General features: G+C 44.2%; 1 protein-coding gene across 5 annotated transcripts in view; it reads right to left on the bottom strand.

The window, feature by feature from the left end:
* Nucleotides 1-18,348, bottom strand: part of dab1a (DAB adaptor protein 1a) — a 90,364-nt gene that overhangs the window by 55,416 nt on the left and 16,600 nt on the right. For 4 of the 5 annotated variants that reach the window (XM_085928863.1, XM_085928864.1, XM_085928866.1 and 1 more), the window contains exon 4: nucleotides 18,116-18,199. The exons of the other annotated variant lie outside the window; for it this stretch is intronic. The gene's annotated coding sequence lies outside the window, so the exon portion shown is untranslated. The remainder of the gene's footprint in view (nucleotides 1-18,115; nucleotides 18,200-18,348) is intronic. 5 annotated transcript variants of the gene reach the window in all.

Here is an 18,348-nt window from a genome sequence, read left to right on the forward strand (position 1 = left end):
CAAGAGCGAGCGTTCTCATCCGCTCCGTGAAGCTGCCATCTTATCAATTGGGTTTTGTAAACAAACACAGTCGCTCGCTACTGGTGAATTGCACACTTGTTGATGTCCTCTGACAGCAAAAAATTCAAAGCCGCTCACAAATCACAGAAAAGAATTAATAGCGAGCGATGAGATTTCGTATGGCGGCGCCGGCGTTGTGGATGATCAGATTTCCACACATCATCTGGCGGCGGATCAATAAAACGTTTCAATCCTCTGAGGCCAGCTGCCAGAAGACAAAATGCACGCCTTCAAATTTATTTGACGCCGCCTGTACGTTTGACAGGCGTTTCCCCCGCGGTGAGTACGCCAAACATGGCCTCATCAAACATTCAAATGAAGCCTGATTGATTCGCAAATATTTGCATCTGGCACCCCAAAAATAAAAAAAAAGGCACTTCTGACAGAATGAAAGAAGCGAGGAAGGAGGTGCCAGGGTGGGGGAAGACGCCATACATGATTCAGACAGACAGATACTAAAAACAGGCTAATACAAAGCAAGAGGCTAATTCTGACTTCGTTGCGTTAGCATAGCTTAGTGAAAGCCGACGGCGCTTTCTGATTCAAGCTACATCGCCGTTGTGATTAGCGATAATAATTGTACCACCGACAACAATCCTACAAAGAAGCGATATTTCAACCAGTGGCGCTAGGAAAGAAAAATGAGCCTCCAACGAGACTATGAACTCTCTTTAAAAGGTTAGCAAAGGATAGCGTGATTTACCGACCTAGTCCAAAGGTTCCACGGGGAAAGCGGGAAGCTTAAAATGATAAAGCACATGCTTAATCGCTCGATTAATAAGTACTGTAATTGTATGAAGCACTTCTCAAATTCAAATTGTTCCTCCTCCACTGGGAATTTCTTACATTTCTAAGGTTGATTTTTTTTGTGGGGGGGGTCATTTACCTCAAGAAATTATTGTAAATCATAATTGAACGTTTTTTCCTGAACCATCTTAAAAACACACACGTACGTACACACGCTCACAAACGCAGTCATCCATAAAGACGAGCGTGCGCCAGTGAGGTCTGAAATAAATTGTTCTCCGATACGAGACCACAGCGCAGACGTGTTGTCTCTCAGCCCCTCCCTCTCCTTAAACACACTCCTGCAACTGTACAATATTTTCCACATGTGCAAACTCCCACTTTCGCCAAAGTGTTGACGTGTGGCCTTTCCCCGTGGCGCCCGGCGAGCCACTTTACCAGCGTGTGACCTCGGCGTGCGCTGTAAAAGGAAGCGTTTAACCTTTTAAACTTCACAACTCACGTTTGCTTGAATTGCGTCTCGGGTTCGTTACTGGTCGACAAATGGCGTGCGTTCATCCCGCGTGAGGATTTCGCATCTTTCATTCAAGTATGCTGGGTTTTTTTGTTGTTGTTTTTTTTTGTCTGTCGGAATCTGTAAAGATGCTGAGGAGTCGTCCCCCCCCCCGCGGCGTTCTATCAGAGAGAACATCAATCTACAAGAGTGACATTTAATCCCAAGCCTGGGCAGGTAGACCAGCACGCCAATATGCACACAAACAAAAGATGTCCAGAGGATGGCAAGTCTGGCAAATTAAACGATATCGTTTTCATTTCAAACTTTGCGGAATCATTCATTATGTACAGCGTAGGAAAGTATCGAGCGGCTAAGTTGATGCGATGGCGTGTCGATTAAAATCAGCGAATGAAGCTAGATAAGTTGATTTAATTGGAGCCGCAGTCGAGTGCGACGCCATAACGACAAGCGAGTATCGGGGGGAAAAGCCGTGATCCTTGACACACCTTCTTCGGGTTCTCGTCGCATGGCTATGACTCCAGGTAATGTGCGTCGCCAATTAAAAGAGATTAGAGTCGTGCATTAATACATGTTAGAAAGTGAAATGAAATTAGCGGGAAAAAAAAGCAAAGCGTGGCTGGAGAGAATGGTCGTCGCTAATGAGGACATTCAGATGATTTCCCTCAATCGGCATTAAAAGACGAAACGGGCTGTAAAAGCAGGAAGTAAATGTTCCGTAGCCGCTCCCATGACAGCTAACTCGGGTCTTTTTTAATGACAATCATTTTAAAAAGCGTGGCGTCAAAGTCTGGCTACCATTTCCGGGATTTACTTTCAAATATTTGTTTTTAATCTATTTTATTTATTTATTTATTTGTTATTTACTTACTTAAAATACATCTACATTGAGCTGGAGCACTAAAAGTACTGAATTGGACAGCTGTCCTAAACCTTCTGGTCCAAATAGCGTCTAAATATGAAGGTACATCTACGGGTACATTTTTTGGAGCGCCGTTTCCTTGTTGGCCCTCAAGAATAGTGTGTGTGTGCTCGGCGGAGTTCAATTAAAACAATGCTTGATTAAACCCGCGGGCCTCAAGCAGAGCGACAGCATGAGATCTGTTTCACTGCGAGCGCTGACACATTAGATGATTACACTGTGTGCTCTTGACAGCTGACACACACACACACACACACACACACACAAAGAGCCCAAGTTCCAGCAAGCTATGCTAATGCTATTTAAATCCAAAACACACATATCTGCAATTAATCTCCTCATGAACATGACCACTAGGAGATGTTATTTTATGAGCCTTTAAGCTTCTCCTCAATCCAATATTTACATTACAAGATTGGATACATGTTTATTTCCGTTATGCCGTGTCGCACTTATCATCGATAACTGGCAAGGAACGGGAAACAAAAATCGTACCACACGACGGCGACACTTTTAAATCGCGCTAGCGTTTTTATGAACGAGAACAATTGCAGTCATTGTAAGATAAGACCACGCTGCGGTGGGCTATTCTTCCTTGGGGATTATTTCTAGTCGTTCCATATAGTAGTACTTCCATCCTAACCGACAGGTTCGGGGAAAAAAAAAAAAGCCCACACACAGACAATAGCATCGTTAAGTGGATGTGTGATAGTATTCATGAAGCGGCTCTTCGGCGGCCATGTTTATGCATGAAGATTTAAGGCGACGGAGGCCCGGGGCCACCCGAGTCACATCGGGGAAGTGAAGTCTCTTTATAGTGATGGTCACAAAAGCCCAATCCCCCACATTAGCAACCAAATTGTCTCTTCTATCTATGCAGCTGGACCTCATGCACTTCATTTTTTTTTTTTTTTTTTTTTTTTTTTTTTTACAACCACGCACCTCTAACGATAGCCTCGTCTTAGTTTTGCTTGTCGCGAGCGTAGCATCCCCGGAGGTTTGGTTAACAACGTTGTTGTTGACACGTCGCTAAAGACAAGACAAGGTGCAAATGAAAGTGGCTGTTGCATTTCCTTTCAAAGTCCGGCACTTTCCGCGAAAACATCTCGCACGTTCGCCGACGCTAACACATTAGCGACAATTAGCCTGCTGGAGTGGTGGTGGGGAGGGCAAAACGACACTGTAAAGTAGCTACGACAAGAATAACTATCCCCTTATCATAAACCGGGCGACCGAGGGCATGGAAGGCGACTAAGTAGCACAAGCTCAAACAGGGTTTTTTTTGTTTTTTTTCCTGCATAAAATTTGGAAGCGGCTGCCCCCCGGCTTTAAAATCTGTCACATCGTGAAAACCGCTATTATCAGACCAGCTTTGCATTACGGATGTTTTTTTTTTGTTTTTTTTTACAATTGTGTTAATACATTGCGCCAGTGGGCCAGTGGAGACGTTAGCTTTATCCCCTGTTTATTTCCAAATTTCCTGAAATATACAAAAAATGTTGTGAAAATGTTCTAATCGATGCTATTTAGCGTTAGCATGAAGCTAATGGTCCCGTCCATCATTGTGATTGTCTTTCATCACCTGCCTGGCAAAAGGTTCTCGTGCTAAAAGGCACGACCTCCCTTGTCGCAGTAGAATTAGTCTATCAGCTTTTCATTTGGCCTTTTATTACGACACACTTGAGATTGAATTATACTCTTTTCGTTTCATTTCCTCTGCGAGCGCTGACCTTCCAGCGAACAATCAGCGAACATCTGAGCCCGGAGCCTAATAGAACTAATATATCCTTTATGGAATCGTTTTTTGCAAAAGGGAAATGACATGCGGCATGAGTATTAAGAGGGAGAAAATGAGATCTATAATGAAGCGGTGATTCCGATTGCGTCCCGCTCAGACCCCAATTTGATTCATGACTATTTAGTGGTGTTCTGCAAAACAAATTGGCCAAATGGGAAGTGATATTGGCAACAAATCTGACATCCAGCATCCCTAATTTATTTAGCGAGCATTATTACAAGATGAGAATATTTCAATTGTCCGGATTCTTGTTTTTTTACTAATTTTATTCTGCCACATATAAGAATCGGCCATGGCCTCGGAAAAAAAAATCCAGAGGAGTTTCTTGAGAAACCTAGCGCAAAGAAACAAGTGTTCACGTTGACTTCTTTCACACAACACAAACACGCACACAAACGTGGGACAGAAGTGACTGATGACTGAGCTCAGCTGATGTGAGCCCCGTCGGGATAATCTCGGCTTCTCGTTCAATCGCTAGGGAATCGCACTGTGGGTAGCAACAAATAGCCTAACGCAGTGCACGTGTGGCTTTATTACAAACACACACACACACAGACGGAAAGAGCTAGTGATTTGATGCGAAGTGGAGTGTGTTGTCCCTTGGGGGGGGGATATATGATAGCACACAATCAATACGCTCCTCCGGTTTGTACATGTGATATGCCTCAACCAGACACAAATACGATACAAATAGACAGACAGACAGACAGATAGATAGACCCCCCCCCCCCCCCCTTCCATTTTAGTTCCTCGAGAGTCCACATGCATGCATAGCACACTTTATAAAAAAAAATGGGGTAACCAATGCCACGCAGATTGTAAATTATGTCATTTTCTCTTAGCATCCGAGCACGGCCGGATCATTAGTCGCACCATTAAGTCCCTCAAGATAACACGGACAGTTTGTTTCATACACCCGCCCGCCGTCTGCCATCTGTCTCACCAATGCGCGCGTGTGCGTACATATGACGAAAAGCATATGAAACATATGGCTCCAAATAAAAGGACACCGTGGAATCCAAAAATGAAAAGAAAAAAAAGCTTGAAAGCGGCTATAACATTCACTTTTGTGAAATTCACTCGCTTTCAAATCATGATGGCTAACTTCCGCTTTCATTTTGGCTGCTGGTCCGCCCCGAAGCTATTAGCAGTGCTGATTTTCTGCTACATTACATGGCGTGTCGTCTATAGTGCTGCTATGCCTCCAGTTGTCAATTTGTCGCTCAACGGGGGAGCTCGAGAGGGTTAGCGCACGTGTCCGTGACGCTGCGGCGATTTCTTGACTTTACGATTCCTATACGCAGAGACATAGTCAGTGAATGCGATAGAAAAACAATTCCAGGTAGAGGCTAGTGGTGATATTTTCTTTTCTTTCCCCGCCCAAATCAGTTGAAAATCTTTGCCCCTCCGATTCAATACAGATCCGATTAAAAAGTTGAAAAGGCAGAAGATTGCGCAGACAAATTGAAAACAGGCACGATGTTGCTTGTAAGGCAGTCAAATAGAGGAAAAAAAAAAAAAAAGCATCCTTTGAGGATTCAGCTGTTGGCTTTCAAAGTATGAAAGCAATAGCGTTCATTGTGGACGCCATCACGTAAATTAATTCAATTTGGGAGGCGGCGTTACCCTCCGACGAAAGCGGGTTAGCATCGGCGTTAGCATTCAGCCCGCAACAAAGGTTGTGATTAGCTGAGCGATGCGGCGCAATCGCTCAGCCTATTTAAGACGCACAAGGGCGGCTTTAACCTTATTCACGCACTCCTATTCAACGAGGGCCTTTTTTTTTTTCCCGCTGGCTAATTGTACTCGAGAGGGGGGCTTTTGAAAGAGAGCTTCGTATCTATGGGGAAAGGTGGCTTTTTATACTTTTTGACACTTTGTGACAGATGCACCTGTTTACTTGGAGTGAAAGAGGCAGCTGACAAAACAGAGTTTAATAAAGTCAAGTCCCATTACTATGGGGTGGATTCAATTGCCGCTGAAAGATTTTCATTTCCTGACTATTCTCTCCATTGACTTAATCACCGCTCTTGTTTTTATGTTCATAACTAAATGGCGGCAGAGAGGATTTGCCAGATATATGCAAATTAAGTTTACCTTCTAAAGAGAAACCAGAATAAATCTAGCTAGTAGCTAATTAAAAAAAAATGATGTTGGTAATTAAACAGCAGAAAGCAGGAGGTCTGCGCCGCTGTGGGAGTGGCTCGCAGTTAACGGAGCAAAAATACTTTGACGTGATGTCAGCTATCTTGAGGCTAAGCTACCCTGATTGTGTTAAGGGAGCAAATGAATTGCTAACACGAGAGGCAGTTTCTGCGTGGGAACTCGCCAAATGTTTCACCCCCCCCCCAAAAAATCGGAAGTACAGTCAGTTTGTTATTTTTATATAAACACAAGAGCATTTTCATCACAGACCCTTTTTAGTTTCCTCCTCACCCACAAGACAAATCATCAAATTAGCAGCTAGTGCCATCAACAAAATTGCTCCTTGGCTAAATGTTAATTATCCACGGTCGAACATTAACGTCTGACTTATTGAATGTAAACGCCGATTCCAAAATGCGCTGACCGACACGTTTGAGTCCGCGAGGTTGCTCTACCTATTTTCTCGCTTGGCAGGGGGAACTCCATCGTAGACGCACCCATCTCTTAGATGCTCGCCGTAATTTGATTTGGAGGCCCCGGGTGATTGGATTACAAGGGTGACATCCATGTCCAATTTTCAAGAGTCATGTTTATTTTGTTCAGTGCACTCGCAGTCGCGCATACACGGGAGTAGTCAAATACAAAAACAGCATTTACAATTTTTTTTCTTTCCATCTAGTGGGCAACAACGATGCTAAGTTAGCATTATCTGCTCAACTACCTACCTATTTACATGTTAGGCTGTATAAAGTGTAAAAAAAAGACACAAAACAAAGACACGAGTTGCCGAGGCTCGCATACGAGGCCGGAAGGAAGTCGTTTGTACTGGCGAGGCTGGAAGGACTCGCTGGCTCGAGAGACATGAATAATTCAAGTCGGTCACTTCAAAATGTGAGCGCACCAAAGGGACCAGCATGTACTTTGCTAGCTATGAGCGCAAAGTGGCCACATCCGCTCAAGTTAATGTAAAGAATCCAGACTTTCAGTCTAGATTTACTTGGCAGCGTTTCGTCAAGTGTTGACCTCCGGCCACCGCAACACGGCGACTGCCTTTCTTTTTTCTTTTTTTTTTGGCGGCACGTTGCTTGGAAACAAAAACTGCCGGCGACTTTCCAAAGGATTCTGACAGATAAAACGCTGCGCGTGTGTAAAAACAACACAATCAATCTTTGTTGTCCTTCTGCATGACATCCATATTCATGTCAGATTTACAGACCTGTGTACACACGCGAGCTCCGCCCGCTTCGGTGGAATCATCTACATTCATCAACTCGGAAGATACTAATGAGCGGATATCAACAAACAATAAAAGGGGGCGAATACGGGGGATGACTGGGACCTCAAACGAGCACACGTGCAAAGTCTGAAGCTTGTTTGTTGTGATGTTGCAGTTGGACTGATTGGGACGCGCCTGCGTTTATGTTTAATGACTGACGGCGACTCCTACTGCGCTGGCTCGGGAACAGCGTGTGATAATAGGTGCAACATCACACTCGCACGCTCGGGTCCAAACCTCATTTCCACGGCAACGCATCCATCTTTTGTTGGACTAAGTCCTCAATCCAATCGTTTTTGTATCTTTAAAAATTGTGTCTTTTCACTCACCGATACTAAGTAATCAATACCAGGAGTACTTTTGTGTGAGCCCAAAAAAAAAGATAATCGGAAAGATGGGCAAAAAAAGCTCCAAGAAAGAGAGAGGACAGTTCTTCTTTCAACAAGGAAAAAAAAACGCCTACATACTTCCACACACATGGGCCACAGCTCAGGGAGTGAAAAAAAATAATAAAATGAGGGAAAAACGGCAATGAGGAGAGAGCCGTTTTGATTGGGACTCGCACGATTGCCAAAGTGTGAGGCGGGAGATTGACAGGCCGCATTGTGAGCCAATTTGCATGCTTTGTCGCGGTGATCTCACGCAACTTAACCTGCGTTCACCTTCTCTCTCTCTGTACTCTCTGATTGTGTGCGCGGACGAGATGGAACACTTGTAAACGACACCTGTTTGAGGAGCATCTCTCCAAAGGGAATTCACTCTCGCTCGCTCTTTTGCGTCTCTTCGCACCCGCTTTCATCTGCTCTGCTCACGTCGAGAAGGCGGCGATTGGAATTGGTCCGCGTGCTCAAGTACTAAATGCCAATCTTAAAATCAGCAGTGCGTCTCGTTGAGTCGAGTTTGTTTGAAAGGAGACAAGTCCAAAATAGTTTTTCTGAATCGGGGCTTGATTGAATTTTGCTATTCATCGATTCACCTTCCCCCCCCCAGTCAAACCAATTTGGTTAAAATTAGCCAATCTGCAAATGCTGGACTGACTAAGATACTCCCAAAAAATATTGTTTGTGTTAGGGATGAACTAAAAAAAATAAAATAAAATGTCTCACTTGCGAAGCATGACTAGAGGAGTTTTAGACAACGACCCTCTAAGGATACTTAAAAAGTCATCTGCGAAGTGACTTTCCTTCATTGTTCATTAACGACATGCATAAACAAACTTTGTGGACTTCACTATCACCCTGGGTGCCGTCCACCATATGGCCATGAAGTGAAGGAGAGAAAAAAAAAATAATCCAATTCACATATTCTTGAATGCTGATTAGCATTGATGAATATGTAAATCCAACTGTCTCACTCGCCCCACCAACCCACCGATGAGGGTTGTCAGCAGTGTCAGGGGAGGGAAAAAAAAAACGCCAACGCCCTTCCGGTCACTCGTGTGTGTGTGTTATGTGAACCCGCAACAGATGCTCTTGTATATTTATGATCATGACGGCTGGTCCAAAGGCTTCTAAGTGCGACATGTATTTTTTTTTTTTTTTTTTTAAAAGAAACAACCTTAAGCAGATGCACGAGGAGGTGACTTACACTGTCGCCATCAGAAAACCTTTATAAACTATGTAGGTCATTTTTTTTAAACTCATTTACTGCCAATGACGGCTATAGACGTCAAAGATCAATTTGAACTGGGCTGGCGGTGAATGAATTAAGCAAACGCGCTAACATTCTTAGCTGTCATTTGCTTCTGCATCGTGTAAAATAGACTGTTTCAGAGTCCCTGAAGGAGAATCGATTTTCTCCATAGAAAAATGCCATAGCAGAAACTAAATAGAAATATGCAGCGTTACTATTGTTATTAATGAGGCATGGAGCATATTTCTGCTCCTGTGGAAAACTATTTATTTATTGTTCTTATTCCCTAACAGCTCTATTGCTCACTAGGGACAGAAAATGGATTCAAAGTGTTTTTTTTTGTTTTTTTAAAGAGTCACCAAGCACACGAGAGGCAGGTAATACGTCAGCGGGATGGCGCACGGTGTAACGTAAGCAGGTTACTGCAAAAGTGGGAGATAGATGGAGACGGATGGTGACGTCTGGTGTAACTTTATTTGTTTCTGTACACTTGGATGTTTCGCAAGAGAAGGCTGCCTGCGCTGGCGAGCTCAATTGTAACTTATTACAGGGTATAAAAATGTCTGGATGCGCGTTTAATGACGACGGGATTGAATTGGAGTTCCCAGCTGACGGATGCTGGCCGTGGCTCGCCGTGTCACCACATAAATGACACGAGGCGAGACGGAGAGTTTAAAATGTGAAAATGTAATATACTGCCATGACAATGACTTCAATAACTTCATATCAAGATCAATGCAGACATGTTACTAATCAAGTGCTGAAAATAAACGGGCCTTAAGATTTAAGGCTTCCACCTGGTGAACGTAAAGAAAGAAAAGTGGAAGAATGACTCCATTAACTGGAGCAGATCAATGAAAGCTCGCAAGATCTTTTTTTTTTTTTTTTTTTTTTTTTAAATGCTAAAAAAGACGCTTACGGAAGATTGTTGAAATGTATGGCATGAGTTGAAAAGCGCTGCAGTAATGACTTGCCGGTTTAAACATTGAGCGCGCTGATGGGAAGTTTAAAAAAAAAAAAAAAAAAGGGGGGGGGGCAATTGATTTCCTTTGAGAAGGATTTAATAAATATGGTTGTTGATTATTGACTAGACTAAAAAGGAGGAACTTGTCACTGTCACCTGGAAATACAAAGCATGGCCACCACTCAGCACGAAATCAATAGCCAATTAACACAGCGCAAATTTTCTTTTGGAACACGATACAATGTCAAGCAATGCATATTGTTCTCCCTCATTGCGCAATTAGTTTTACTTTTTTTTTTTATATGAACAAAAATTGCAGGATTTTTTTTTTTTTAGTTTATGTAATGATCATTTTGTCTTAGTTTATAGCTATTCATCAATTAAATAAATTTAAATTAATACAGACTATAATAAACAATTTGAAAAATTTAATTTCTTAGTGAAGATACCCATGAAAAGTTGAATTAAATTCCCCAAAATAAATGTTTTGAAAAATACTAGCGTATTAAGAGCCCGTTGAGGAAAGTCTCCCATCCCCCTCCCTCCCTCCGTCCCTCCCTCTCTCGGATTACTAGGCAGGACAAAGCCTCGGCAGGTTCCGTGCGAGCGCGATAATGAAGTGTACACAGGAGAGGATTACACCAGCCCTCCACTCCCGCCGTCGGCCCCCGTCCTCTGCGATGTGTGCTTGCGCACGTCAACGCGGCGGCGCTGATAATGCCGAATCGCAGCGTGGAGCATCAGTTGGCGCTCAGGGAGTTTCGATATCTCAAGCAGAAATGTACGAACGATACCAGTCGAAAAGCCAGTCGAAATCCCGTCGCGGAACGGCTACGCAAACATACCATGTTAACTTTAGCCTGTGACCTGCCTGGTATAAGAAGCACAGCCCCCCCCCCCAAGTGTGAGCAAACCAGGTCGGGGGATAAAATTTTGAAAGCCGCAACGCTAAAAATATGACTTACGAAATATGACCCTTGAGAGTTTTTCCAGTCCAAATTATTTCGGGTCTTTCCTCAGATGTTCGTGGCTTTCTGTGACAGTGATCAAGCTGCAGCATCTGCTCCGTTCCCCTCCCTCCTTCCATTTCCTCCATCCATCCATTCATTCATTCATCCTGCCATCCATTCATCCTCAACTCATCTCCGGGCCTGTCAAAGCAACGAGGGGACGCTATCTCGGCGTGATGCCGGCGAGGGGCAGGGGTCGTATGTCACGGCTGTTTCTCCCGCCCGCGGAATGGTGTTATCGATCGGAATGGACCTCACTCTCTGCCGCTATAGCTGAGGCGGACAGCTAAACAAGATGAAGGGGATAGTTGAAAGATTGAGGGGTTTTTTTTCTTCTTGAAAAAAAGAGCTAATTTTACAGAATTTGGGTGTCTCAGCTGGAGGGGGGGGGAAAAACATTTTTTTAATTAATAGTTTAATGGCTAATAAATAATCTGATTTTGACGGGAGCGTGCTGCAATCGGCAAAATGATCGTTAAACTATCATCTCAAAACGTAATAATCCAAGTTTGCAAAATCAACAGAGCGACGAGTAGTAGAGCGACTGATCGGTAGAAACGATCATAGGGGAATGAAGTCGAAATCGTCAGTGCACAATCAATCTCGCACCGTCAACTGAACCAACTGATAATCGATGAATCGTCAATTACTATGCCGACCCGACTAAAATACAATACAAAGCAACATTGGTACTTCGTCCTACCGACATTTCTCCGAGCAAATCTATCAAGATTCTCACATTGATTGATTAGCGAAGTGCAAAACGAGTCCAACAGGCTGGAAATGGCGTCAGCGAAAAGAATGGAGGAGATGCACTGATAGAACCTGCGGGTCAGATGTCGTCTGATAGGCCTGAAGGTGAACCGATCAATTATTCTCTGTTGTCAATAATTCAGAATAGACCAGGGGCTGTGTGTATAAGCCAACACACACACACACACACACACACACACACACACACACACACACACACACACACACACACACACACACACACACACACACACACACACACACACGCTTGTACACAGAGCAGTAGCCTGATTTGATTTAAGATGACCAGTCAATGTGGATCCAGAGAGATGCTTTAAATTATTGCCGGTTTTAAAAACACACGGGGGCAAGCACTATTTCTCCATCCATGCTTTCATTTCTTTCAGCTTTGGGCTTTCTACTCTACTTCTTCTGCTCCCTCTACACTCGCAGCATCCCTTCCGACCTCACCGAGGAATGTCACTGCAGTTTTACATTTTAGTAAATGACTTTATCGGGCCGAAAACACACGAGGCAAGCTTGGTTGGCCATCGGGTCAGGTTGAAATAAAACATTTCATCTCGTTGAACGTCGGCTTTTCCGATTTTGAGCGGAATGTGAAATTTTAAAAATACTTGCTTTGATAAATTACTCAGAAGTCAGGATCTTTGATAAAGTCTCTGGTGATTTCAAAAAATAACAACAAAACAGTCTTCCCTGTGGAACAGTAGCCTCGATTTAAAAAAATAAAAAAACAATCTTGAATAAGATAGCCCAAAACTTAAATCGGTTCTTGGAGAGAGGAAAATACACACTTGCACAAACCCACAAACGAATGTAATTGAACAGAAGCACTGGTTGTTTTCCCACACTAGTAAAGTGAATCAAATGATAGAATTTCCCTGAGGTGGTACATCCCCAACTGAAAGAATTAGAGGGGCAACTCTTCTTCTCTAATCTTCGGTCCTCATCTCTTGCTACACATGCAAAACACACACACATTCACGTTTATGCAGCATGAGAGGCCTCATCTTTCATTCTGCCTTCTATTAAAATACAAATGGGCTCGTTAAAGCGCAATTGGACCATTTGTCTGCATGGGATTCTTCTTGAGTGCAACTCTGCCATAATTCATAACAAGAGGCTCCCCCCCACGAGATGAACGAGGACCAGACAAAACCTGCCGTTTTTTACTCACTAGATTCCGCTCGAGTTGACAGCAACAATAATGATAAGAGATCAGTCACGGCCCTTTGAAAAGGGTTCCGAATTCTGGCCGCGTGTTTCTGCTCCTTCCGAGTTGAGGTCGAGGTTTCTGATACTGGGACAGCAAATTTCACTTTCTGGGATTTGATTGTACCCCTCCCTGTCAATTATTTTACAATTGAACATGCGATGTCAGATACAAAACACAACTGATTTCAGTCTTGCTAAAAACTGAAAAACAACTGCCGACACGTTAAGAACGAGAACGCCAACGAAGAAGTACCAATTCAACGTTTAACCCGAGCTGGTACAAGAACGTGCACGTTACAGCGGCTCGTTTACGACAATAAATAGCATTGGAGCTGACAATTGCTGCTAATTGCCATCGTAGATATCGGTGAGCGATGCTCGCCTTGGCAGCATTGCATAATATCGGGCACGTAATGTGCGGTGATGGAAGTACTCGTCAAAACAATCGGACGGAATATCAAACACCATAAAAAGGAAAAGATTTAACATCGTCACACATGCGCTTCCGTTTTAATCGAATCTTTGAGTCTCAAATTTAAATGCAACACTGTGCTCCATATAAAATACTGTCCAAGGGGGGGGGGGGGGGGGGGGGGGGGAACTGCTGCGTTGTGTGTTTACAGATGGAAAGCAGCAAGCCTGTTGCACATGGCCAGTTGCCGCAGTCGCTCTGACAAAACACACACACACACACACACACCTGCCATCTGTAATGATGATTTATGTCGAGGCGGAGAGGATGGTGGCCATGCATAACTGTAGCAGTCACAAACCGCCCCGGCTGGCCGGTCGTCGGGGAAAGCGACACCCCTCGCCCCGGTGCCCCGTCGAAAGGAGAAAGAAATGACAAGATGGATATGTCGCAACAGCTGCGAGCGCGGGGCCAACTGTACAAATGCATATTGATGAATGACAAGTGAGCAGATACATGAAAAATGCATGCGCCACTGCGCCCGATATACTTATTTCCCCCGCCGACTAGCGCCGCACAAGCTCATTTACCATTTGTTATCTATGACACCAGTATAGACGCGCGGTTCTTTTGCGGGGGGGGGGGGGGGGGTGAGGATAGCTCTTTCGTACTCGTCTTCACGCGCGGTGAACTTGCGCTCTTTGTGGAAAACATGCACGTGACGGGCATTTGCCGTCCGTGCGGCGCTTGTATAAACACGATGTCGGCGCTTGCGCTCGCACCTCTTGAGACGCGCTCCTTGACTTTGATGCTAATTATCGTTGTTTGAGCAGTGTAAACAGAGACTTTGAGTGGAAAAAGTCCCGCTTCGTTTGTCACTACGATGAACAACATAGCTTTTGTTATAGGGAGAAGAGCGCAATCTCCAATGAGAAGAGAACATTTCAGAATTGACTCCTCAGAATCCTTTCATTGTGCAATTTGTTCATTGTTTCGACAAATCTTGCTGTTCTACAACAAATGATTTGATTTGTGGTTGGTTGTTTTCCAGGCATTTTTGAGTTTTTACTACACAATACTTACACGGAAAAAACAAAGTGATAATAAAACCAGTAAGGACTAAACTAAAATGAAAGACTACCAAAAAAATAATTCAAACCTGCTCTGAAAATCATTTTAACAATTTGCTACATAGCGGCGCTGGGCTAGCTTGCGCGGCTAAACGCGACATCAATAAAGATGTATTGTTACTGTCCTTTCTGGTTACAAAGTGGCTCCTCCACTAATACTTGTTTCTACAGCAACAATGGTACAACTTTGACTAGTACTCTTATTATCAAAGCTGGACAACTAGTAGACAATCGGGCGACAAATCAGAGTACTGAGAAGCCATGCTAACTGCTAATTTATCGCGCAATGTAGAGATGAGAGTACTTAGTTGGAACACTTTACCAGGTACATTAATCAGTGTCGAGGAAAAAAAAATACGACACAATAAGCACACAAATTTGAATAATTTGTAATATTGCACTTTCCCCCCCCCCCCCCCCCCCCCGAGGGTGGCAGGAGTCTGGATGGAACGTTGTGTAGCCTCGGCTAACAAGATAAGATCAACATTTACAGATAACTATGGAAATCATAAAGCGTGGGAACGCATGTGACAATATGTTGTGCTCTTTTCTGTGTTAGTTCAAGCCATGGCCAGACTTCATGGCAACAAACTCATTAGGAGAATCTGTCCCTTACCTTAGGACATGACATTTTTCTAATTAATGTGCGAAATTACAATCAGTCGCCTGGATGCCAGAGCAGCGTGCGGGAAAGGTGATTAATCTTAAGATTGGCGTTTCCAAAGGAATATAAATCAGCAAACCCTCACAAGCACCAATGCCTGAAGCTATAGATGTGAACTTTAAATATGTTTTTTTTTTTTATTTCTAAGTTGACTGCATCAGTGGGGAAAGTAGGAAAATATAAAAGCAAAGCAGCCGTGTATGCACTTAGCATTAAGATGAGGTGCTAATTAAGGCAATCAAACACAGACTCTTTAGAAATAGAAGCTTTCACGCTGTTATTACACCAAGCAATGGAATAAAGTTCCTAAGCCAAAACCCGAAGAAGCCCTCTGATTCTATTTCGTTTAATAAGGTAGTTTTCTGCAATTCCGCCACCTACTGGAGTGGAATAGAACAGCAATGTCAACAAAAGGGTTCGCCGTTTTTTTTTTTCTTTCTTAGTTTCTGCTATTGCCGAGACCTTTACTCGAAATCTTGGGAAACGAGCCTCTTCCACGAATGCGGTGGGGAGACGTCCCGTAACCAAACTCAAATCCAATCTCGCAGAGGATATTTGAACGCATCCTACGGGGACGCGTGGCATCAAAGAGTCAAACATACGGCGACGGGTGCTGCTTTGGTTTTCCGCCGCTCGACAAGCCACACAGGAATACTGCGTTTAGCTGCCATAACTACATGTCAGCCTCTCTGGCGCTCCCATCTGTTCCCCTCCGCTTCCATTATCTCTCCCCCATACCGAGCCGCGTGTCCTTGCAACCTCCTCCATCATCCACCCAGCGCTGGGGGAGACTTGGAGGCAGTCCAAGCCCGGTCTCTGGAGTCCTGCCTGGGTGACTTCCATCCCGGCTTTCCCTCCCCCCACCTTTTACTCCGGGGCCTGTGGCAGTTTGGGGGAGCCCATTGTTGCTTAACTACACATGACAGCTATTTTGCAGGACACACACACCTGGATAGATATGGGGTCACGTCTTCCAGCGACAACAGCACCGTAGCCCCTTTTCCCTTGTATCTCACAGGCAAACGTTACATGTGCTTCCGCTAATCAATCCGCCTGAAGCTATTGATCGATGACTCACGAGAGCGAGATGGCCAAGACCTTATCAGCATCTGAAAAGCGCGTGCTGATATTGCAGGTGTAATCCCGCACTGCATGTGAGATGATCTCCACCGGAGGGGCTCCAGATAAGAGTCCTCCTCCAGGGTCCGGTCTGTGTAATCATGTGGAGATTTGCTCTCTCACACGCCGGGAATTGAAATGTACACATGAGCAACGCCGGCACTAAAAACAACAACACGGTTATCATATCTAAAAGGAGACACGAAACATATTTCTTTTGGATTCCAAAAAGAGCTTTTTACACATTTCTGGTCTAGGGAATTTAATACGAGAGCATTTTCAACAATGGAGTTGCTTGAAAGTGGCTCGGGAGCTTATCCTAGCCTAGTTGATCATGTCATGGAGCTAGGGGTTATTTATTGAATGTTTTGCCTGGGGCAAGTAGAAAATAAAAGGAGATTTTAAAAAAATGAGGCAATGGAGAAATTGAAGCAAGCTTCTGTGTCCCACATTTACATTTCCTCACCACTCTAATCATACCGAGCCTCAGTTTCCCTCTTTCTATGCCTCTTTCTCGCTCTTTTCACCAATCTGCACAATCCTTTCGCCGACAACCCCCCCCCCAATCCTTCACCACCCCAACCTGCACTGCAGAGTCCCAGCAGCAGCTCACAGGAGAGGTGGCACACTTTGAGGATAAATTTAGAAATGAAGCACAATCCCCAGGCCGGCACACAAAAGAAGGGGAGTAGAGACAACACACACACACTCGCGCGCACACACGTGTCTGATCACATGTGCCAAACAGTTGACATACTTTCGACACATTGAGACGATAGCATGAAAGGAAGATGCGTTGGAGGGCGCTCAATGAAGCTTTGCAGATCAGGTGAGTGGAGCACTTTGAATGAAACGGAACAAGTTCAAAAGAAGTTTGAGAGGCTACGAGGGCCACGCTGAGAGCGAAAGGAAAAGAACATGCGATGAGAATAAAACGGTTGCCTTCCTTTTTGACGACACCACGATAACGTCTCAACCAATCTTCCGTCACGTTGCCGTTTGCATACTGATGCCGTTTTTATCCACAAAATAGTTGCTCGGTTTCGCATAAAGCTTTGCCCGTTCTGTGAGTTTGCGGAGGTTTACTGTGTACCACTCAAAACGTTATGGTTTCCGCTTTAATATTTTCTATTTAAGTTCCGCCACTAATAATAACTTTTTAAAGGCTTCCCCAAGTGCCTACTCAGCCTTTACGGCCACTCTTGGCGGCAGTCGGGAAAGATCGGCATGTTACTAATGCAAAGATTGGAGAAGAAAAATGAGGGGAGGGGCGGAGGCAGTCATGGTTGTCTAGTGGGAGGGAAAAAAGCTTGTTCAAGCTTGAGCAGTGACAACTCCTCCATCCAAGTGTCCTCCCCGCCGCCTCAAAGTCACTCTCCTCCCGCCACGCCGCCTCTTTCTCGTCGGGTGGTCCGAGGCGACTCGGGTATTAAGGGTCCCATTACGCCACCCACCCTCTGCGGAGCGTTTGATAAGTCAGCGCTCATCTCGTTTTGAAGGCGCAGCGAATGATGAAGTCTCGCCTCCCAGAACGTAATAATAGGATTAATACGGTCCAAGGTCAAAACAAGTGGAGAAGAAAGCGAGGATGAAGAAAATAAATCAATGATAAATAACATCTTAGATGTCTTTTTTTTGTTTTTTGTTCTGTATACGTACATATGTCAAAATTGGAGTCGTTGGCCATGTGCTTGGTATTTAACGAGCAACGTTTTTTTTTTATTTTCACTTACCTGATCAATTTCAGCAAACGCGCCACTTGTTTTGTGTATTGGAATCTATAGTTCCTTTGACTTGGATCCCATCATCAACGGACCCTGCAAGTAAAAAGTTTAGTCAAAGCGACGAAACGACGGTAGCATCGACTAAAACCCAAACGGACTTCAAATATCGGCGGTTTGCCCGTGCGTGGAGGCGACTTAAGCGTTCAATAGTGAAGTCTGTGTCTGTCTGTCTGTCTGTCTGT

This window comes from Syngnathus leptorhynchus, chromosome 13, assembly GCF_054491065.1.
Source record: "Syngnathus leptorhynchus isolate UIUO chromosome 13, UIUO_Slep, whole genome shotgun sequence".
Taxonomy (NCBI): Eukaryota; Metazoa; Chordata; class Actinopteri; order Syngnathiformes; family Syngnathidae; genus Syngnathus; species Syngnathus leptorhynchus.